Here is a 25,033-nt window from a genome sequence, read left to right as displayed (position 1 = left end):
TTCAAAATATAGGCATGATATAAATAGACACAATTAGGTTGAACATCGGCAAAGTCACTGCTATAGGAATCAATCAAATCACTGTCACAAACCTCATGGAGGAGTTACTGAAGTTGAGCTAAATAACCTGCACTCAAACTTCATCTGTTCTCGGAAGTTTTCCCTAATTCTGAGAGCAGAGACAATTCCAGTATGCTCACTAATATTTCAACATCACAAAGCTAATGATGAACTAAGAAAGTCTAAGCTCACTTATCTGTTTTTAATATTGTTTACATAAAATGTAAGTACAAATATTTTTCATATTCTTTTTTTCTATCTTTTTTATTAATTTATAGTATTCCTAAGAATCTCCTTGTGTCCTCAATTCAAAATTCCTTTCTGTACTGTGTTGGTCTTTCTGGAAATGTTGAGCACCATATTGATGAATATACTGAATTTCTTTTATTTGCCATAGTAGGCCACATAAGTCACATTTTCTTTGTTAGAAGTCTTTCAAATTACATGTTCCTGTACCTGTTTTGTCTAAGAGAGCCCTATGTGGCTTATATTCATATATATATATCACAGTAACATAGACTATGAGATGGAGTTTAAACTTGAAGTTCATATTGAATTACAAAGTAGTTGTGTTTTTATCAGTGGAACTCTGGGCTCCTTTGTATCTTCCCTGATCACTCAGAACACAAGTTCACATGGCCCAAGCACTGTAAACAATGAACCCTACACATTTTCTAATGCTCCTTGGGGTATAAGGCTGTAGTTTCTATCCTCTGCCTTAATCTTTGTGGCTAAATCAGCTGTATCACCCTCATCTGGACTTCTGAATTTCTTTTTACTGTAATTTCTATTGTGTCTTAGATATTTAAACATAGGTTATATTTTACAGCAAATTTATAATCCTACACAGTATCTTTATTTTACATATTTTGTGTCCTCATAATGATTCTCATTTGAACCTCAGAGTGTTTGCTGTGGACGTGAAATGAAATAAATCATGTGAAGTGTTCTTAAACTATAAGTGGCTGTACAATTGCAAGTCAGAGCAGTGTGTATTGACTGCATTTGGATATATAATAGAAACTTGGTTTTCCTCATTAAAAAGTATCTATAATAAAAGTAAGAAAATTTATGCACATTCAGTTTGTAGAATACATCAGAAATTGTTATGTTATTTAATATTGATAAATTGATGAAGAATCTCTATTTCATAATGAAGAAAATAAGGTTTCAAAAAATAAAATGATGTCTTACCTTTTTGGCATAGATAAATGTTCTTGATTCATTCTCAGATCTATTTACATTTATTATAATTTTTGTTCTTCTACCACATGGTATAAGTTTTAGGATTATTTTATAAATAAATATGTGGCTTGTGAAAAATTTTATATCTTCACTTCAAGCATTATACTATATAAATTCCTTTCTCTATGAAACAAAGTGAGTTCTAAATGATATTGTCTCCCACTCTAGTAAGGATATAACTTACATAGAAAGGAAATATTATATAATCAGCCTTCAACCACATATTCCCTTAAGAGTTAGCTTCTGGAGTCATTTACAGTGATCTGTTGTTAATGCTCTTGGACTCATCTATGGAAGCACATCTTTAGCCTATAGACCAATAACAAAAATTATTTAATAATGGAATTACATCTTTTTCCCCTTGCCTTGCTGAGTACTGGGCATGTAGGTGTCATTCAACAAGAAAACACTGAATAAATGAGAAATTGAGGAAACTGTGAAGGAATAAAGTCAGCAGCATATTATAACTTGTACATTGTGTCTATTATCTGGAGAACTTGGCTGTCATTTTTGATCATTAACTACTGAGTTACCTTAATGACCCATAGAAGGTCTTCTAGTTTTTAAGATTTCAATTTCTCAATGTTTCACCTATTTAATTATTATACCTCTAATGTCCCCTCCAGTTAAAATATTTTCTAGTTCCCTAGATTGCCCAAACTTAAGCTAACATTAATTTGTAATGAACTTCATCAAATCTGATCAATAGTTTAAACTGTTGGCTGTGTCTCAAATTCCAAGTTATAATATATCCTGGGTCACCATTCTCTATGCTTTTATTTGGCAAGCGTACTATATTCTTATAGTTTGCTTTTCATCTCTCTCACCTCTCCTTAGGTGCTGCTGCTAACAAAGACTTGACTTTACGAACATGAACAAAAATGAAGATTTAAAGAAAATATAGATCACATTGTATTTTTCAAACACTTCAGGTTATTTTATAGTAAAAAAAAAAATCCTTTCCAGAATCATAGTGTCTTCAAATAAGACAAAAAATAAAGAGCAATGAAGGCCTGAGATTTTGCCTTTTTGTGTGCTAACAAGAGAGTCTACTACAATTTCAAAATTCTGGCAGAAGACTCGGAATTCCTGGCAAAAGATACAAGATTCCTAGGTCAGAGATGGAAGGTATTACCCAAAGGACAGCAGGCAGAATAATCTACATACTTAATTAGTTCCCCTTTTTTTTCTGAAAGTTCCTAGAAGATGACTGCAAGTATCTCACGTGTGTACAGCATACAAAACAGTTCTATGCAACATTCAATGAAATCTGAGCTTAGAAAACCCCAAACTTATAAAGGTGTTCCAAAAATTTGTTGGCCTAAAAGAAGACACTATTTTTATTTATTTTATTTTATCGGGGGGGCGGGGGGGATACCAAGGATTGAACTCAGGGGCACTCAGCCACTGAGACATATCCCCAGCCCTACTTTGTATTTTATTTAGAGACAGGATATTACTGAGTTGCTTAGTGCTTCACTTTTTGCTGAGGTTGGCTTTGATCTCATGATTCTCCTGCCTCAGCCTCTTGAGCCACTGAGATTACAGGCGTGTACTACCACTCCCAGCTAGGTGTAGAGAGCTATCTGTGGACTGTGTGTGGACTATATTGTGAATTGAAGCCTAGTGAATATTAGAATCTGGTTATCTTGGAACTTCCAGGGGACATTTCCTCTAACTTCTCAGATACATTGTGAGACCTATTTCTGCTCTGGTCCCATATAGCATGGAGATAGAGTGATCTGCTGTGGCCTCACAGCCCCTCTGAGATGGGTATGACCTTCCAAGATGCCAATCAACCTGCTGACTGAAACACTTCAGGAAGCAAGGCTCCACCCCTGAAACCTTATCCCCGACTTTGATGTACCTTCTTAAATAAACCACGGGTGCCACAGGAGCCATTTTTAATTGTCTAGCTCCAGTTCCTGTGTGGACTGGATCTATCAGGTCTCCATTTTTAAAACAATCTTTTCTGACTCTTTGTCTTTTGTTCCTCCCTAATTATTCTGGACTTTAATTCTTAGGAAGTTTATCCCTCCAAGCAGGCAAGAATTCACTGGCGAGATGCTGGTCACTCGGGGACAGCTGGGGAAAACACACTATTTTTATTTTCTGCTCAAGACAAAAGTTTGCTTTTTGTTCTGGAGGGAAACACTACTTGAATCATCCAAGAATCTTTGTTGTACAAAATCTCTGAAAGGATGGCCTAGGACAAAATCAGTCACAAGACAAATAGAAACACAGAGAATCTTCCCTTGATAATACAGTCCTCACTTAAGATACTTGTCTATCTTGGGGTAAAGACATTATTTATTTAGTGTAATAACTGAGGCGCTAAGACTAACAGAAGTTTTATCTACATACTTCTGCTCCAGAACTGATGCAAAAAGAAGAGCACCCAGCAAATAATGACACTTTAATCTTCTTCTTCTAAGTAGAACCACATTCCACTTTTATCTATATGTTGTTGTCAAAAGAAAATCACAAGTTTATAATTATTATTTTACTATGTACTTAAAAGGAATACTTGGTGATCAGCACTAATAATGGCAACAGTTGAATTCCAAATTGAATTAATGGCTGCTATAATTTGGACATGGCTTAAGTATGTCCCCCAAGGGTTCCTTTATTGGAAGCTTGGTCCTCAATGTGGTCATATTAAGAGATTTTGGGAACTTTAAAAGGTGTAGGATAGAATGAGAGGAATTTAGGTCTGAGGTTATGTGCTCTTCAAAGGGATTACATACAGATCTTGTGGCACCAAATTAGTCTGTGGCATCTCACTTGGGCTTCCTGTCTTGCCATCTGATCTCTCACTTTCACACACATTTATATCATAATGCCATCCACCATGAAGTGAAGCAGTCAGGTAGCCCTTAACAGGGCCAATGATTTGCTGTTTGTACTTTTAGCTCCCACACAGAAAATAAATAAATCTCTTTTCTTTATATTCATTCTTAGCTATTTTGGTACAGCCACCGAAATTGAACAGACACAGAGAATTTAAAATTAAGTAATGGACTTAGGTTGTAGAAATTTAGGGAAATAGATTAGAAAAGGCTAAAATAATATTGACAGAGCAGTAAGGAAGATTATGGGGAGGGTTCAGAAGGCAGGTTGACCAGGAAATTAATCTCAAATATAAATGAAGAACTGATAAAAAATTGAACTAAAGGTGATCATTCCTATATCATTGAAAATAACTTTTTAATTGATTGATTGATAGTAGATATTAAACTCAGGGGGACTCTACAACTGAGTAACACCTCCCAGTATTTTATTATTGTTATTACTTTTTAAATTTTGAGACAGGCTCTTGCTAAGTTGGACAGGCTGGTCTGGAACTTGTGAACCAACTCCTTCAGTCTCCCAAGTATTGTGTCCAAGCTTTTCCTTTGTGAAAGCCCAAACCTAAAATTGATGGACTGATTTATTTATCAAAGGAAATTTCAAAACAACAAAGCACAAAGGCTTCAGCATAGACATTATTGAACACTTTTCATCAGTTTTTGTGACACTCAAGAACAAAAGCAACTGGAGTGGAAAGATTTGGAAAATTCACATTGTGACAAAGGAAGGAACAACACAGTTTATAGAGATGCAGATGAGAAACCCAGTTTGGAAGGAGGCAGCTGAATTGCTGCCTGCTAAAATGATTAGAATGAATTAAAAGAATCAAGTGCTTTGCATCAAGACAATAGCAAAGAGCTCTTGGGGACATCTCAGAAATCTGTAAGGCCACTTCTCCCATCATGGGTGAGAATTCTAGGGCAGAATTATTTCATAGAAGGGTCCCCAGGTACCTTTCATTGACATGAGGCCAAGAGCTCACAGAGATTCTGCTCCCCTCTTCCCAGGTGCTCCAGTCAGTGTTCAAGTGGGCCAAGGCAGTGCTTGTGGTGCTGGCACCAAACCTTAGTGGCAAACCCAGGGTGTTGATTTTACAGGCACAAAGAATGCAAGGATTGTGGAGTCATGGTGGCTTCCATCAAGATTCAAAGGAAATCCTGGGAATTCAGGCAGAAATTTGTCCCAAATCAGAAACCCTGCAGAAATCTTCACTGGGAGACTACCTACTGGAGTCATGGGAGTAGATAGAGCGCCACTGATGTGCACAGCCTGCTAGGGAAAGCTATCGACAGCCTGCAAAACCTAGCTGAGAGAGTTGTCCAACCAGCAAGGCCATAGTGCAGGGTTCCCAAGGCCTGGGGGTTCAGCACTAATTCTGAATATGAAGCTTTAAATTTTAATGTCTGCTCTGCTAGGTTTGGTTTCAATTTGGGCCAATTACTTCTTTTCAGTTTTTTTATTTCTCCTTCTCTAATAGGAATGTTAACCCTTTTCTGTCCTGCCATTGGATCTTGGAAGTATATAACTTGTCTGTTTTGTTTTTGTTTTTGTTTTCAGGAGCTCATAGATGAAAGAATTTGTCTTGAGTTTCAGATGAAACTTAGGACTTGGGCTTTTGAGTGGCAGTGGAAGAAATTAAGTCTTTGGGACTATCAGGAAAAAATAATTAATGCATTTTCCATGATGTGATGGACAATCCTATAGTTTATGTTGGGAATTCTGGAAGTTCTGGGCACCAGAGGCCAAAGTAAACACTTGGAGACTAATCAACTCTGTCAGAAAGGCAAGAAGTTTACTTCCATGCACAGAAGTTGCAGAGCAATGAAAACTAAAAGCAGGCATACTGAGTGGCAGTCTGTTTGGCTTTTATACCAGACACAGGGGGGCTAGTTCATTGCCCATTGGTCAGGACTGACCACACAATATTTTGCTTAAACAGCTATTGAGGAAAGAGAATACTTAACTGCTTCTCATTGGGCAGACTGACTTCACTATCTCCTTTTGGGTTATTTTTTAAAAATGTATCTTTTAGATGTCTTCACCTCCATTTGTTCCCTTATGGGGTGGGGGGGCGGGGAGTCATCCTGGGTTGAGTGCCTTTGGCATATGCGTAGTTGTGTGTCAGGTCAGACTCCTTCCTTCTCACCTCCTTTTTGTCAAGGGACTGTGAATATTTATGCTCTGGTGGTAAATGCTTATAACTTTCTATTCTGCTTTCCCCTGCAGCTGCAAATTTTACATCCCAAGTCATTTTACATTTAATGTTAAAAACTGTATTCTAAAAATGAACCACTGGGTTTTTCTATTTCTCACATTTCAAATATGACTTATGTTTGTACCTTAAAGTTTCTTGTGTTGCAAGCTGGGTTCTCAGTGTAGTTCTTGTGGAACCAAAGTTCTCAATATTTCACTCTGGCTGTTTCAGCATATAAGCTCTCCCTCCTGTACACGTTCCTAGCATGACGTAATTCACGATGGTCTGATCCAGCCAGATGCCCTCCCAAGATTTGGTCCTAGCTGTAAACTAAATAAACATTTTATCTTTATAAAGTACCTAGTTTCAGGTATTTTGTTATAATAGTAGAAAAACCACTAATATAATGATGATACCAAAGTAATGCTAACCAATTTTTGCTTGAAGATCTTAACTACAATGATCTATCCTCAGGTTCTATGAATTGTTTGAATAATTATATTATTATATGACTTAAATTTTTAAAAAGTCTTACCTTTTGGGTAAATAATTAACAATATCTCAAGATACTCAGTATGGACTAAACATTTCTAATAGTTAGAGTCAAATGGTGGCTAAAGCACTATGATGACTATCTTCGAAGAGCTTATGTTTTAATGGAAGGAACAAAATGAACAAACAAAGAAACAAGACAATAATAGCTTGTAGTATGTACTAAGGAGAAAATAAGCACATTATGATAGAGTAAGAAGAAGAGTGACCAGATGATTTCTATGCAAATTTTGATAAGAAAGGGTCATTCAAAATGTTTTAGGATGAAAAACATAGAATATAAGTTTCCAAATTGGGATGCTGCTGGAGTTAAAAATATTAATCCAAGATTTGTGTGGCTTCATAATGACCTTAAAAATTGGAAAAACCTTGGGTATTTGGTAAAATAAACCTTTAATGGGAATAAATATATGTTTTTGTACACCTTCTTATGCCAATCAAGAGTTGGGATAGAGAGGCTTAATCATTGGATGTGTGAAAATTATCTTCGATTTTGATTTTCATAAGAGCAATATGTTTTGAAATGGAATATTAGAAATTTGACTTAATACTAATATAGATATGTGGAAGAAAAAAACAAACCATAGTTCTTTGCTTCATATTGTGATATGACTTATTCAGTTCTAGGCAGATAGTTGCTTTTGTGAAAAGCTAGACATGGTCCAGCAGAATGGTACTAGACAAGGATGTATGTGGTTTCTCTCAGGCCTATACCAATCCTTAGAAGATGCTTAGAAATGCATGAGGACTGTATTATTATTGTTAAAATGAATTATAAATTCCCCATTAAAATTTATTTTTATTTATTTATTTATTTTTTTATTGGTTGTTCAAAACATTACAAAGCTCTTGACATATCATATTTCATACATTTGATTCAAGTGGGTTTTGAACTCCCAATTTTACCCCAAATACAGATTGCAGAATCACGCCGGTTACACATCTACATTTTTACATAATGCCCTATTAGTAACTGTTGTATTCTGCTACCTTTCCTATCCTCTACTATCTCCCCTCCCCTCCCCTCCCATCTTCTCTCTCTACCCCATCTACTGTAATTCATTTCTCTCCTTGTTTATTTTCCCATTCCCCTCACAACCTCTTATATGTAATTTAAAAGAGAGGAAGGAATTGCTAAGTATCCAGCATTGTAGCAGAGAATTCTACATAATAAATCTTTGTCCATGTCAAGATTCCAGTAATGTATCCCCTGAGAAATATCAGTATGGAAACAAATAACAGACAAATAACAGAAACAAATAACAGACAAATATAAACATAACATTTTAGTTTACATGGAAAGACCTGTGAGCATTTAGCATGAGAAAAGTCTTAACTGCCATCTCATGTCCAGGACAGTGAAGTAAATAAACCTCATGTGTAGCAACAGTTCAAATAAGGTTCATAGAAAGAAGTTACTAGGAGGATTAGGGGGGAATAGCAGATTTGACCTCAATATGGAAAAGAAAAATCTTAAGGTTTATAATCAGAAATATGACCTGGAAAACATGGTCATTTTTAACTCATTGGCTTTCTTCTGAAGATAACTAACCATTTTATCAAGGATCAACTTACCTTTCACTTGCTCAGCACAAATTAGAAAAAAAAAATTGACTTTGTCAAAATAGCCAAATCTTCCTATTTTTGAGACTCTTATAAACCATTAAGTTCAGCTATAATTAAAAAGATCTATTCCTCTGCATTTAAATGCTCCGACTAGCTGCCAGTAGTCTTCTTGGCTTATAGAGGGGAAAAAAATTTAGTTCCAGTTCTAAAATTATAAGTCTATATGTGATAGTTTGTATGCCTAGAATAACTTCACTTATAAAGACTGGATTTTACTAGGGGAAGTTTAACTACTACTTGTTATTTTCTATTTGATATTTGGACCAGTCACAATGTTTCCTTCCTGCCATTCACTGTGGTAATTCTTTTTTTTTTTGCATTTTATAATAATTTTATTTTGGTATTAAATTTTCCTTGATTGAAAACATGTTACTCTGTAAGAGTATAACAATTGAATTGGAGTAAAGAATCCAAGAACTAGTCCTATACCTCATACAATGGTCAGTTCATTTTAGGTGCATGGATTTGTTGAATAGGTCTCATTATGTCCTTATGAAATTTATAGTTGAAACAAGCTGCTTAACAATACAGTTTTCTCTGGTACTTATGGTAATGCACTGGCTTTGTAAGTACATTATAATAGTTTGAGTCTTTATAAAATTATTTGTAACTTAATTATGGTTCCTTAATTTATGTTTAAAATTTTTCATTTTTACATAATTAATGTTCTCTTTTAAAAGGTTTCCAAATTATATCTTATATTGATTTTTCAGCTAGAATAGTACATATACATATAGATTGATACATTTTAGCCTGATTTACATACAAAAATACTGTATTCTCTATTTAACAAAATGAATTTAATTGTACAAATTGTTTTTGTGAGTGTGTTTTTAATAAATATATTTTTTAAAATTTTGATTTGTTATATATGACAACAGAAAGCATGCAGTGGAAAAGGGGAGGGAAGGGAAGGAAGGGGGCAGAGGAGTAGGAAAGTTGATGCAATGTGATGGTCATCATTCCCTAAGTACATGTAAGAAGACACGAAGGGTGTGACTCTACTTTGTGTACAACCAGAGATATGAAAAATTGTGCTCTATATGTGTAATATGAATTGTGATGCATTCTGTGGTAATTATAGTAATTCTTAATAATACATTTGACTAATTACCATTTAATAATTACTCATGGTATTATATAAACTATTGTGTCCCAAACAATGAGGGATCAGATAACTGCACAAAGGTGGGAGCCGCTGAGAAATTAAAAGTCTGAAATAATATTTAGAAGTAAAGACAAACACATTGAAAATAGGTTCACAGCTGGGGTCTGGTGGGTGGATGGGACCTGATGGGTCTGATCTCTAACAAAGGAAAAAGGCTCCTGAATTCTTTATTTAAAGAAAGTACATCAAAAGGATTTTTTGTCAGGAAGGGTTCTTCAAGGTAAACAAGAGGGAGAGGCTGTGGGGAAATTGGTCAGATTGCAGCCTTATCACTTTCACAGTAATTCTTTCTCCGCCAGCCTACTGATGCCTCAAGGTTACTTGGGCACTGGTATCACTTTCTGCTTCAGGGCAGCAAGCATCTGAATCCAAAGCTATGGAACCCATAAATTCCACAGGGCATGGAATCTGCCCCATTAACAGCAGCCACCTGCAAATGGGTGTGTCTTGTAGCACTGTTGAACTGAGAGAAACCCATAAGCGCAGTCTAGCTGTCCAAGGCTATGGAGTTCAAAGCAATGATTCATTTGTTGCTCCCGACAATAGACTTGATTTTCATTCTATTTTTGCCCAGAGTTTGACAACTAACAACCTCCAGGCTATTTATCCATGAATTATGGCTGTGACAACCAGAAGCATTAGCTAAGATTTGCATTATGTCATTAGTTTTAAGGTTTTCATTAAATTAAGCACTTATGATGGAGAATAACGCATAGAAGAAAGAGACAGTCTAGAAGAAAATGTTAAGCGGGGTTTGCTGTTATAGGAATCAAATGTCTGAATGTCAAATGCCAGGTGCTAGAAGTGACCAAAACTTGGGAGACAGGAGTTGGTGGAAAGCAATATGGTTTAAACAATGCTGGTTCCTCATAGTTCTATCTTCAGAAGTCTTGGGAATGCAGAGGGTTTCAATTCAATGGGGGAGGGAAGAGGCAGTGAGGTTGCAGGCTGAGCAAGGTCTGCCCCTCAGGTTAAGGTTTGTGTCTGCTCCAGAAAGTAGGCAATGGACTTCAACCTCCTGGGGCTAGTTACTAAGGAAAATTTTACAAAGGCCACCTGGGATCTAAAGATACTTAACAGTTAACATCAAAGAGTGGCTGTCCTTCAGCCAAAGGGTGGAAGGACAAAAGGGAGGTGGTTGGCAGAGAACAATTTCAAGGGAGACTTATTGTATTAGTACACCCAATAGATACATTACCCAGGTAGTTGGGAACACAAACTAATTGAATACAGATTAATTGAATATCTGCTGATCATGACACCCACATGACTTCATTAAACACAAGGAATACTAGACTATTTTGGAGAACAGTATTTATTTTAGCATGGTTTAATAATTCCCTAGAATATTCTTTCTGTATATATTTGTATATATTTGTGTACTGTTATGGAAAGTAGATTTGTTCACAAAGCATAAAGTAACATTCAAAGAGTGGGAGAACTCAGGTTTATTATGTAGGGCAGGGCTAGAAGCATCTCTATTTGGAAGTCTGAGCCACAATCCACAGGTTTTTACAACATTTTTAGGGTATTTGGTGTCATTGCAGACCTCTCCTGTCATTGGGGGGGGGATGTTAAAAATTTTTAGCCTATGTGAATCCCCTTGCACTGGGGATTCTAGCAGGAAGCATGTTTACAGGAGCAGAAGCTATAGGGGGACATAGTCTTTTTTACCAGCTGTTGTTTTTCATGATAATGTTCTTATAATTTCATTTCTCATCCTGGTGTGGTTTTGTTACCTCATACATATATTTTACATATATATGTACACACATATACACACATTATATAATACACATATATATTATATATAATACACTTTATAATATACATGTATATTATATATGTACTTGTCTACATGTACAAATATATGTTTATATAATATACACAAATATATTCAATGTATATAGTAATTATTCAAGTTTTACATGACATCTTTAGGACCAGCAAAAGATTTTAAGAGATCTACTGTCCTTAAGAAGACATATTTTGATAAGCTTTTTATGAAAAAAAAATTGTGATGACTCCAAAAATAAATTCTGTCTACTTTACTTTTATAATTATCTTCAGTTTAAATTCTATCTACTTTGCTTTGTTTCCTGACCATAATGACACTCATTTATTAAGTGTGGATATGCTAACATTGCAGGTTTTTTTTTTAACACAAAGCTGCATTATCTAAACTTCATGTACAGCTAGTCAAATAATAAATAAATTAAAACAACAACAAAAACTTATTTATGAGTTATTTGAAATCTTTAAAAAGCATAATCCCTGATAAAGATCATCACACAATCTCAAAAGCAATTCCAAAGAGTGATTTCACAACAGTTTTTGAGCAATACCGTTATGGCTTAATAAAGCACGCAGACTCTGAGGTTTATAATTTAAGGAAGAAATACCATTTTGATTTTATGGTTCATAATAGATTTGCCAAACTCTTTTGCATTACTTTACATTCAATTTCCATATTCCCATACACTATTTTGGGAAAATTATCAGGAGTATGCTATTTAGAACTGAGAATTACTGGGAGGAGTCCCAAAATGGAGTTGTTACTTTTTTCAAAACTAAAAAACAAAATTATATACAAAATAAATCTTCTGCATTTTCCCCACTGCTATTTAACTTTCAAATGATGCCTCATTTGGCCACACTATCCATGGACAGAAGAAACTACTAATATACTCCTATTTCTACCCTATTTGAAGAAAAATAACAATGAGAAACAAGAGGGATTTTCTGATTTTACCTATGTATACCATGAGAAAGTCACTTCTGAGGCAACCTGCTGATAACAAGAAATGTTGGGGAGGATGTTGGGGAAAAGGCACACTCATACATTGCTGGTGGGACTGCAAATTGGTGCAACCAATCTGGAAAGCAGTATGGAGATTCCTTAGAAAATTTGGAATGGAACCATCATTTGACCCAGTTATCCCACTCCTCAGTCTATACAGAAAGCACTTAAAACAAGCATACTATAATAATGCAGCCACATCAATGTTCATAGCAGCTCAATTCACAATAGGTAAACTGTGGAAGGCACCTAGGTGCCCTTCAATAGATGAATGGATAAAGAGACTGTGGTTTATGTACACAATGGAATATTACTCAGCATTAAACGAGACTAAAATTATGGCATTTGCAGGTAAATGGATGGAGTTGGAGAATATCATGCTAAGTGAAGTAAGTCAATCCCCCAAAACCAAAGGCCGAATGTTCTCCCTGAGAAGTGGATGCTGATCCATAATGAGGAGACATGGGGAAAATGGAGGAACTTTGACTAGGCAAAGGGGAGGGACCGTAAGGAGGGTGCATTGGGGCAGGAAAGATGGTGGAATGAGATGGACATCATTACCCTTGTTACATGTATGTCCGCACATATGTTGTGACGCTATATGTGTACAACCATAGAAATGTAAAGTTGTGCTGCAGTTGTGCACATGAATCAAAATGCATTCTGCTGTCAATATATCTAATTAAAATAAATAGATAATTTAAAAAAAACTTTTAATAGGAAAAAAACAAATTTTACTCCTATGTTGTAATTTATACTTGCTCAGCTATAAGGATCATGTTGTATAAAGGATTACTTTATATTTCCTTTGGTCTAAGGACTCATTTAGTTCAAAACTTGGATACAGAAAAGGACATTTATTCGTTGAAACCAAGAGTGATTTAGAGATTCTCAATTTTCAAACCAAAGGATATATGCTGAAAACTCTAAGGAAAAGACCATTTGCAACAAGGCAGGAGGATTGCAGTGAAAAAGCACTAACAATTAACAGGCTATTTCAGGTAAGTAAGGAAATGAACTGGAATTGTAGATTCTTCCTTCCTTTACAGTAAGGAAATGAACAAAGAAAACTTTAAATGGTCATGTCCTCTTTGATCCTAAAAGGAGAATGAGTTGTACATACCTATTTGAAACACAATATGTGCAACAATGACTTCAAATATATTAACCGTCAGGCATCAAAAGTAAATCAACTCTGAAAGAGGGGAAATAAGAAATTTTACATTTATATTTATCCAAAATTACTGGTAAGGGAGGGTTTCTGGACTTTCCTCATAAGGAGGGGAAAAGAGGGAGAGCCCCGTAATCTTCCCATGTTGTGAAATTAGATTGGAAATCCAGGGATATGTAGGCTACTCGAGTCCACACAGCTGCATACTCCATAGGAGAGAGCTCCATGGAGACACCCCTGTGGGCCTAACTTGAGGGTTTTCTGCAGCGTATTGACTGTTTTTACCATGTTGTTTGAGTCTTTTCATTGCTATTACCAAAAGACCTTACAAGAACAAATTAAAGGGGGAAAGGTTTATTTTGATTCATGGCTTCAGAAGTTCAGTGAATGGTTGGCCAAGTCCATAGCTTTGGGCCTAAGGTGAGGTAGAACATCATGGCATTAGGACATGGCAGAGGAAAACAGCTCAGAACATGGCAACCAGGAAGCAGAAAGCGCTCTGCTCACCAGGGACAAAATATAAACTCCAAAGACACACTCACAGTGACCCACATCTTTCAGTCGCACCTTTCCTGTCTACAGTTTGTGTCAGGTTAATCCATGTCAGTGGATCAATCCACTGATTAGATTGTACCTCTCATAACCTAGTCACTGCACCTCTGAAAATTCTTGCACTGTCTTAAACATGAGTCTTTGGAGGACACCTCATATCTAAACTATAATACATTGTTTTAGTCAGCTTTTTCACTACTGTGATTAAAAGACCTGACCAGCACAGCTATAGAGGAGGAAGAGTTTATTTGAGGGCTCATGGTTTCAAGTGTCTCAGTCCACAGAAGTCCAGCACAATTCCTTGGGACTCCAGCTGAGGCTGAATATCATGGCAAAAGAATGTGGCAAAAAGAAGCAGCTCAACATCATCAAGAGCAGAGAGAGACTCCACTTGCCAGATACAAATATATAACACAAGCCATGCTTCAATTCCCACCTCCTCCATTCATACCCTACCCCTTCAGTTACCACTATTTAATCCTTATCATGGAATAAATCACTGATTAGGTTAAGGCTCTCATAACACAATCATTTCCTCTCTGAACCTTCTTACATTGTATTGTTCATGAGCTTTTGGGGGACACCTCACATCCAAATCATAATATACATGTTGATAAACTATCTAGGGATTAGCAAAAAATAGCCCCGAGAAAACAATAAACTGAGCCTACCAAATCAGGAGTATTTTCTCTTCCCAAAAATAACTATGGTAATTTAATTCATAGGACACAGGGTCATATATTTATTTTTTCCTCTCAGTGCCTGTACTAGGTAATGCTATCATATTTACAAAGAAAGCATAAAAGCAAGATTCAAAAGGATGAAACTGTTTCCAAGTAATCTACAGTTCCAGAACAAGCTTAAGATATTTATAGAAGTGCAGAAATAATCAGTACCAAACAGGTAAAATTTGCTTTGTGTGACATATAGTAAAAGTTTAGTAGGCGGGTGAAAAAGGAGAAATATGAGCCATATATAGGGAAAAAGAGACATAATATAGGTGGTAGAAATATGATACAAGGACAAATTAATTTAGATAGCTATTACAACTATATGCATCAAGTCATGAAGGTAGAAGAAAGATTGGATAATTTACTTAGAGGTATGGGAATATTAAAAAGACCTAAGTAGAACTTCTTAAGATTGAAAAATAGTGCTTGAAATAAAAATTATACTGAGAAGGATTAATACCAGATTACATATTGCCAAAGAAAAGATCAATAAATTAAGAATAAAGTTATGATAATGACCCACACACATAAAGCAGTGAAGAAAAAAATAGGATAAAGAGAAAAAGAAAGGATCAATATGCTAGGATATAACTTCAAATGACTAATATATATGCAATTTTGTTCCTCAAAAGAGTAGGGCAACAATATTTTAAGAAACAGCAGTTAAATCATTAAAATTTGATGAAAACTACAATCTTGTAGATCTGAGTGACTTAACAATTTTCTGAAAAGCATGAGGAACATCCACCAAAATATATTATAATAAAACAACTTTAAACAAATGAAAGAATTCTCAAAAGAAACTAGAAAATGGACACATAAGACATATTACATATATAAGAAAACAGGGTGACATCAGATATATTGTAAGATACCATGAAAGCCAGAAAATACTGGAATGATAAATAACTGAGGAAAACAACCAAAGTTGTCTACCTAAAATTCTTTACTCAAGAAAAACATTTCTTAAAAAATAAGATAAAAGAAAGACATATTCAGACAAAAAGGCTGAAATATTTAGTGATATTACAAAAAATATTAAGGAATTAAAATGGTACCACAAGAAATTTTGGATCTACAGGGAAAAATCAAAACTAGTATTGGCACTGAGATTTTATCTCACTCCAGTTAAAATGGAAATCATCAAGAAAATAAATAACAATAAGGTTGGAGAGGATGTGAGAGGAATATATATACTTATGCATTGTTGGTAAGGAAATTACTACAAATCCCATGGAAAGCTATATCGATATTTCTTAAAAGGCTAGGAATAGAACCACTATATGCCTCTCTATTCCACTAATCTGTGTTTATCCAAAAGAACTGAAATCAGCATACTAGAGTGGTAACTTACAAACTGATGTTTATAGCAGCACAATTTATAGTAGCCACGTTATGTCACCAGTCTAGGTAAGAGTAAAAAATAGAGTAGAGGAAGGGGGCTTAAAGAAGGTTTGAAGGGAGAACTTGGGGAGTACTGGGGAACGAATTCAACCAAATTGTGCTGTGTCCATGTATGAATATACCACAATGAATACTGCATTAATATATAATTATAATGCACTAATTTTAAAAAGTAAAGTAATGAAAGGAAGCCAGAAGAGTCAATCAGGGGGATCTGGGGGAAGGAGGAAGGCAGGAAAAGGGGGAGGTATTGAAGAAAAAGATCAAATTATGTTATGTGCATGTTTGAATATGGCATAATATTTATAATGGACCAATACAAATAAAAATATTTATATATGAAATATGGGGTAATAATTAAATATTTACAAATATCTGTTAACATTTAATGTTTAAATGTTTAAAATATACGTTGTTTAACCTGTAAACATTTTTTAGTTATGAAAGTAGTTGATACATGCTAGAAAAATGGTGATTACTGTCTTATGTACTGTTTACTTGATAAATGTATTAAATTCATTAATTTAACAGTAAATAATCCCCCAAAAGATATTTAAGAAAAATAGACTGTATGTTTTGGTTGTCACTGAATTAAATATAAATAAATTTAAACATAATTTAGATAAATATAAATATCCATGCCTAAATCTAATGGCAAACAGTAAAATAAAATATCAGAAATTATACCTAATAATTAAACTAATGAAGTAAAATAGAATTATAAATATTATTAAATCACTTAAAAGCAGAAAAAAGTGGGAAAGGGGAATAGAGAACAGATAAAATAATTTTAAAAAACAATATTATAGATTTAAAATTAATCATATCAATAATCACATTAAAATAAATTATTTATCTTGATTTCTGAAACAAAAAAATCATGATTTAAAAAAAGATAGTTAATAATAATAATTCATTTAAGAATGACCGGAATCAAATCTTCTGGCCATCGAGAAGCTTTATTTATAGTTTATCCAAGAAATACATTTCAACCTGCACTTTAGTAGGTAATTGATTTTAAGTGCAAATATGATATAAATGGTTTATATATTATTTGTCAAAAAAGAAGCATTTTCTCATATAATCAAAATAACTTTCAACTTAATTTGGAAAAATTCAAACTTGCCATCAATATTTATTGGAAATTCTATTTAAATTCAAGTATGAAAGAATGGTTTGTAATCTCACTTTAAATAATTGGCATAAACTGGGAAAAAGCTGTTTGAAAAGATTGGAGACTAATCCAGCCATAAATGTCTTAAGTGACTAAGAAACTGGTGAATGTTAACTGTGTAGAAGTCAGTCACACATTAACTACACTTTTTATCCCCTCAAGGTGTTTGCCATTTCAAATCAAGTGGCAAAGAGAAGAAATAGAAAGCTGTACAGCTTGTAAAATGGTCTTGGCTTAAAAAAAAAATACTAAATTTTGGTGTCACCAAAATAGTGAGAGAAAAAATACTTTTACAAAACATTGTAGTTTCAGTTTTTCTCTCTCAAGACATTTGCTTATTTTAAGCTATGTTTACCAGATGCAAGAATAATAAAGAAAACAAATAACAAAAGTAATATATTTTGCACAGCAATATATGCAATTAACAAAGTGAAGTGATGTTAAATTGATCACTTAAAATCTTATGTGCCAAGTTTCTTTGCTAAGATGCTACTATTTTTTCTTTCTGATCAACGAGTTATTCATACAGAGGTACTTTCACACTATGTAAATATTGTGTTCCTTAATTACTTTGTTCTGCTAGTTTCAATGTCTGTTAGTGATAAATGTCAAAATCAATTACTACAACAACCATTACAAAATTGCTTATATTAGTAATTGATCTAAAATAAATCGATTCCTTATATTAAACTCACATTTTAAAATCAAAGATGAATAATTTTATATTTTCTTAAATAATCATTGTGAAATTCAGTTATTCTAAAAGGAATTTTTGGTTCAAAGAGTTTTAAAAAGTATTTGATGTAAACAATCCCACCAAATTATGTGGTTTGTGCTTAAGAATTAAAGGGATAGCATCAAAATTATGCATAAAAGCAAAAGAATGATAAGATGGGGAGACAAATTTATAAATTGCCAACCTTATACATGCTTGATTTCCTTGGATTGTTGCACAAGAAGGTAGAAGCAACAAAGATATTCCCATTAGTTGGATTTTTAATATTTATAATATTCTGGGAATTTAAATTAAGAATCAGGGATCTGGGAATTTAAATTAAGAATCAGGGATCTGGGAATTTAAATTAATTTAAGAATCAGGGAAATAAATGAGATTTTTTTTTCCCAAAAGAGTATAATTCATGAAAAAGAACTTATAACAAATCTATGGCAAATGTCAAATTTTAAAATAACAGAAACATGAAAGGAATTAAAAAAATAACTTCCAAAGAGATTGTTATAGTTTAGATATTAGGTATCCCTCATAAGCTCACGTGTGAGACAATTCAAGAAGGTTTAGATGTGAAATGATTGGGTTGTGACACACATAACCCAAACAGTGAATTAATCCCTGATAGGAATTAACTGAGTACTAACTGTAGACTGGTAGGGTGTGGCTGGTGGAGGTGGATCATGTGAGAGGGGGTGTTTTGGGGTATATATTTGGTGAGCAGAACTTATTCTTTGTCTGCTTCCTGGTAACACCATGAGCCACTTTCCTCCACCACACTCTTCTGCCATGATGTTCTACTTCATCTTGAGCCTCAAGGAATGGAACTGGTCTTCTGTGGATTGACACCTCTAAAATTGTGAGTCCCCAAACAAGCTTTTCCTCCTCTGATTGTTCTCATTATACCTTTTGGTCATAGCAGTGAAAAAGCTGACTAAAACACAGGTGGAAGCATAAGGTCGTAAAGTCTGTGTATGTAACGGTGAAAATAAAAGGCATCATCCCTATTGTCAAAGGTTCATAGGAATGAAGATAGTTGAGCCTCAGAGTGCCTAATCTAATCTGGGTTTGGGAAAAGTTGTCAGAAACTTCCAGAGAAAGGTTATACCTATACTGTGATTGAAAGTGGAAAGAATCTGATGACTAATATTTCAGGTAGAGGAAACACCACTACCAGAGTTATAGGAGAAGCAATGGTAAGGTCAAACTCTTGGCCTAATCAGTGTCCCTGTGACACTCCACTATCTCTACATCTCTGTGAACTAGAGTGTGATGGGAGGGGTCATGGAAGAAGATGCTGATGAATAAGAAAGAAATCTGCGTGCTATGATTAAGAATTTGTGTTTTGTATGGATTGGAAAAGTGATAATAGGATTTACTCTATGTGAGGATTTAATTGGTTCAAGAAAAGGCATATTTTAAGAAGAATCAACTACAAGAAGGAAGAGAGAGAGTGGAGTTTATAATCTAGATTTATCAGTTGTAAACTGTGGAAATTTAGACAGGCCACTTTCTTAATAGAAGTAATAATACCTATCTCTTTGGGTTGTTGGGACATTTAAATTACATATTCCTTAATTTTGCCTACATATGAAAATGGAGTATAGTCAATAATTCCTTTTCTCCCTTTACTGTGAAATATCTCAATTCCATTTTATTATATATAATAATTTATCTTTAAATCCTATAAATTATAAAGATCTTGTACCTTCAATCACACCTCTGCGGTACACCATACTACAAGTTTTGGTCTGCTACTATATTTAACTGCAGTTATGATGGACAGTTCAGCTCAGTCTCACCTCAACTCACAATGTCCTGACTCTAGAGTCCAGGCATGAGAGTGCTCTGTGTGTATGCCAACACCATTTCTGAAGCTCTGATATCCATAAAAAGGAAGGGAGAGACCATCAAGATGAGAGAATAGAAATAATAGTTAAAATGCCTTCTTTTAACCATCTAAGCTTCCTAGAAAGTCCTCATTTAACCCAAGCTCCCCTTCCATATTGCCTCATCAATGCATGATACTAGCTTTCTCTTTCCTATGTCTCACCTCCTGCCTGCTTCTGTCTGGTATCTGAAATCATTTTCTGAATACACTGCCTACTCTTAATTCCTCCTAGGAGCTAATTTCAAGTAAGTCCAAACTAAGATTCTTTACTATCTTACTTCATTCATTATTTAATTCTATTATTTTAAATTTCTAGATTTATAATATATCTAGCATAATCTATTGCATTATATTATGCTTGTCTATGAAGTACAATAATCCTAAAGATTTTTTGCCATCTAAACCCTCTTTTCCTTACTTTACACATTTTTTTTTTTAATTTGGAGAACTAGCTCATCTCTGTTTAGCTGTCAAGATCTAAGAAAGACTTTTGATAATGATTACCTGTCCTAAAACATTGAGCTCTATTAAAGTATAATGCCTGACAATTTTTAGACTACTTTAAATATTAATATGAATTTGGACTCTTATAATTGTTGGGATTCTGAAGAATATAGAAGGGTGACTGCGTCAGGATGTTTGGTCAATACCTCAATTGCCTAAACCAATATTATACATTCTCCCTCTCCTCCCCACATGGCTTTTCCCTTACTTCAATAAATAGGTCAAGGATCAAAGTCCACTGACTTAGGAAAGAAAATTAACAACAAAAAAAATCATTATTTTGCTAAAACTGTCATGGAAATGTGTTTTCTATAGCTGTAATTTGTGTAAGAGTGAATAAATGACACTACTGTGGCCAACCAGGTATAAGCAGTCCACTGGGTTCATTGTGATAGTTTCATTAACACAATAAAATATCAGCTCTTCCTAAGGGAAGATCCATTTTCAATCTCTCTTTACTCTCATCTTGAATATGTCCAAGGATACTAAAATTGAGAATTAGAAATGGCTTGAATTGCTGATGGTATCTTCAGTTTAGTCAATAATGCTATTTATTGATTTACGTGAAAAAGGAACCCATCCCTGACTGTCTTACTAGCTAGCTCCTGGATGTTTGCTGGCAATTTGGTGTTCCTGGGCTCTCAGCTGCAGCCCTGCAGTTTATCCTGACATGACTTTCTTCTCATCTGTGCCTCTGTGTCTTTTCTCCTCTTCTTATAAGGACACCCAGTCAAATTACATTAAAAGCCTGTTCTCTATGCAACATGACTTCATCTTAACTAATTACAGCTGCAGTGGTGTTTTTGCAAAATAAGGACACATTATGAAGACTAGAGGTGGAATTCAAATATCTTTTTAGGGCACATAGTTCAAACCATAAAGGTCTGCCAGTTTACAAGTTTTCAAGTAATCAGATTAAGGTGAAAATGTTTATAATATTTTCTTGATACATAGATCTTTTTATCTTCATAAAGGACCCTTATTTTCTAGTAGTATTTTTGTCTTTGTGTTTATTTTACCTATAAGTATAGAACATCAACAAATCCTCACAACAGTATTCCAGAGATCTTCAAGAAGGTCAAATACGCAATGTCCTTTGAATAGTGCTCTGGTGAGCTCCAAATGCTTTTCTTATTCTCCAGTGACCACCAAACTTTTGGTATGCAGCATGAATTCAGGACTTCAGTTTCAATGATATAAAGGAGTTGCAAGGGCAAGACAGAGACAAGGTGAAAGTCAAAATGCTTGTAGTTCTTACTTAGATTCTCCTACTTGTTTCCTTGAATAAATGTTCCCCATATTGCTAAAATCTTGATTAATTTCCAAAGTTCTGAAAGTTAATTTTGATAATATCCCTACTTATTATTTTTGCAGTATTTTTCATGGTTCCTTACTCCAACTTTCCCATATATGTCATCCTCCAAAATATTTTAAGTGTGTGACTTGGGATCCAGATTGTCTTAATTCACTGGGCTCTGAATTCTTTTAGGTATATGTCTTTGGGTATGTTTATGAAAATCAATGTGAGTTTCCACAACCATTACATGTAAATAGATAATAATAATGCATCATAGGGTTGTGTAAAAGTTTAATATGGAATAATAAAAATATCATAAAAATAATGCCTCACAAATATAAAGTATAAATAAATTGAATTATTTATTGTTATTAATCTATTTAAAATATAGTTAAATATTTACATATATTTATACATGATCTTTGATATTAACTTTATTGTCTATCTTTTGACACATGAAACTATCTGCTGAAATGGAATTTGATTTTTTTGCATAAAATAATTACTATTTCCATCAGCTCTTTGTTTACCATATATTTATTAACTGCACTATTTGTTTTATAAGCTAAATCAACTAATACATAATTTGAAAAGGGTAAGCATGAATAGAAAAACAGTCATCTGATCTCACAAGAGACACAGGCATTCCTTTCCTTTAAAAATGTCACTGAGCATGAGTTGAATTCGTGAATAACTGATAGTATTAAAACTTTTAAATAAACAAAGTTAAGATTTCTAAAAGCATTTTTATACTAAGATAATACCTCTCCATATAAATGTACACATTGAATAATAAATTAGTTCTGCAAAATTTTAGAGGGATTAACATTAAGCACTTGCTCCTAGAGAGTTAAAATATGCTCTTTAACTCTGATTAATAATTCTAGAAATGAACATATCCAGTTAATTTAAAATTCTAAAATATTGACACTCTTGGATAATAAATGAATAAAAAAAGAATGACTTTATGACTTCACATAACTGGTGTAAACAGCAGAGTTAAGGTAATAGCTAGACAGTCCAGAGAAGAGGACAAATTTGGAGCTTATTCTATAATTTTTGGTTTGATTCACGTTTATGATGATATTATCAAAGTATTTTTTATTGAAAAATCTCATAATGATCCTTGAGGATAAATTTATTAAAACACTGAGGAAAATGCCTCATGTACAGTTGGTATTTGTTGTATATTTGATAAATGAAGAAATGGACAGATGAGTATAGATTACCATATTTCCATTATTGTTACACTTTCATTTAAGGCTTTAATAATTATAATCTATACACATCATTGCAATTAATAGCAGAGCAGAATACAGACAAAAATCTTAAAATAATTTATATAAACACAATTTGTAAAGTTCCAATATATTTAAATTTTATAAAACATTTTTTAATTTATTTACTTTTCTCCTATTGTACTTTTACTTTATTTGGCAAATATATTCCTATAGAAGATAAAAAGATAAATGGTATCCTTGCCCTAAAAAATTATTACAACTGTTAGATGCCTGAAGTACAAGATTAATTACACACCAAACAAAAGTAAATATATTGCCTTTACTTTAATCAACAAAGAGAAATATCGGGTATTTTCAAATAAACTTCTCTCTATCAATATTCACTGCACATTGCTCCAAAACACTACACACATTTTTCTTGAATTAACAACATGGAAATTTGCGCCCGTGAGTGGTGGCACATACCTGTAATCCCACAGGCTTGGGAGGCTGAAGCAGGAGAATCATGAGTTCAAAGCTGGCCTCAGCAAAAGTAAGGCGATAAGCAACTCAGTGAGACCTTCTCTAAATAAAACACAAAATAGGGCTTGGGATGTGGCTCTGTAGTTGATTGCCCCTGAGTTTAATCCCCTAGACTCCCCCTAAAAATGAAAATTTATAATTTATACATTGTAATTCCAAATTATATTTTGAACAATTTCAGCCATCAATTAAAAGCATATTCTATTTTAAGAAACTGAGAGAAAATATAAATTTTAATTATATATATATATATTCCCTTTCCAACATGTCTTTACTTTATGAGAATACCATTTCATTGAGTTTAAGAAGAAGAGCAATGGATAACATCATTATAATACATTTATTGTAAATTAGGAGCAAACAGCAATAATAAAAGCTTGTTTGGCATATATTCTATATTTGAAAATGTGATAAATCTAAATGTTCACACTTTCATTTATATTTTTTCATTGATTATTATGCCAACTATCACTTGAGAAATTTCTGGCATTAAATCAAATGATAAATTTAAGTGTAAAAAAAGTAATCAGATATCATACAGTTATTTTGCTTTTCTGTTAGGTGGAATTCTGTTACTTTCTGATTTTTTTTTTCAAATTTAATTGGATATTTTAAATATTTATTTAGCTGCTTATATTTGAAATGACTTCACCAGTTACCACTTCCATTGTTTAAGGTACAATAATAATTCATTAATTATTATTAACAAAATGTCTTAATGAGTTTTGTTCTTCCTCTATGAATTAAGAAGGGAATTTATATGTGGGTTTAATTCATCTGACTTCATAACATTTTTTCCCCTTAATGGTAGTTATTTAAAAATATTTTTCTAATACTTTTATTGTATACATATCTTGTTTCAAACAGAAAATGTTAATATTAATGAACATAAGAAGGATAGAGTCAGTATTCAGTTTCAAAATCATGTATTACAGGTATACTTTTGAGCTATTTTGATTCTCTTTATATTTGACTCTGCCTATGTAATTTTATACATTTACTTACATAAATTATGTGTTTTATTAAATTAGGTTTGTGAGTTTGAGGCTAATTTGTTATTCTAGTCTTTGTTTTATTTATTATGGAAAGCTATACTATTTTTGGAAAGCAGTTAAATTGAAGTCTTTTTATTTTCTGTACTGGAGGTTGAACCCAGGGGCACTTAACCCCTAGGTTAACTGGACACTTAACTGGAGCCACACCTCCAGTTGAGACAGGGTCTTGCTAAGTTTCTCAGGGCCTTGCTAAGTTACTGAGGATGGCTTTGAACTCACAATCCTCCAACCTCAGCCTCCTGAGCTGCTGGCCTTTCAGGTGTATGCCT

This window comes from Marmota flaviventris, chromosome 8 (assembly GCF_047511675.1).
Source record: "Marmota flaviventris isolate mMarFla1 chromosome 8, mMarFla1.hap1, whole genome shotgun sequence".
Classification (NCBI taxonomy): Eukaryota; Metazoa; Chordata; class Mammalia; order Rodentia; family Sciuridae; genus Marmota; species Marmota flaviventris.
The sequence above is the reverse complement of the archived record's forward strand: the minus strand, read 5'-3'. Positions refer to the sequence as shown.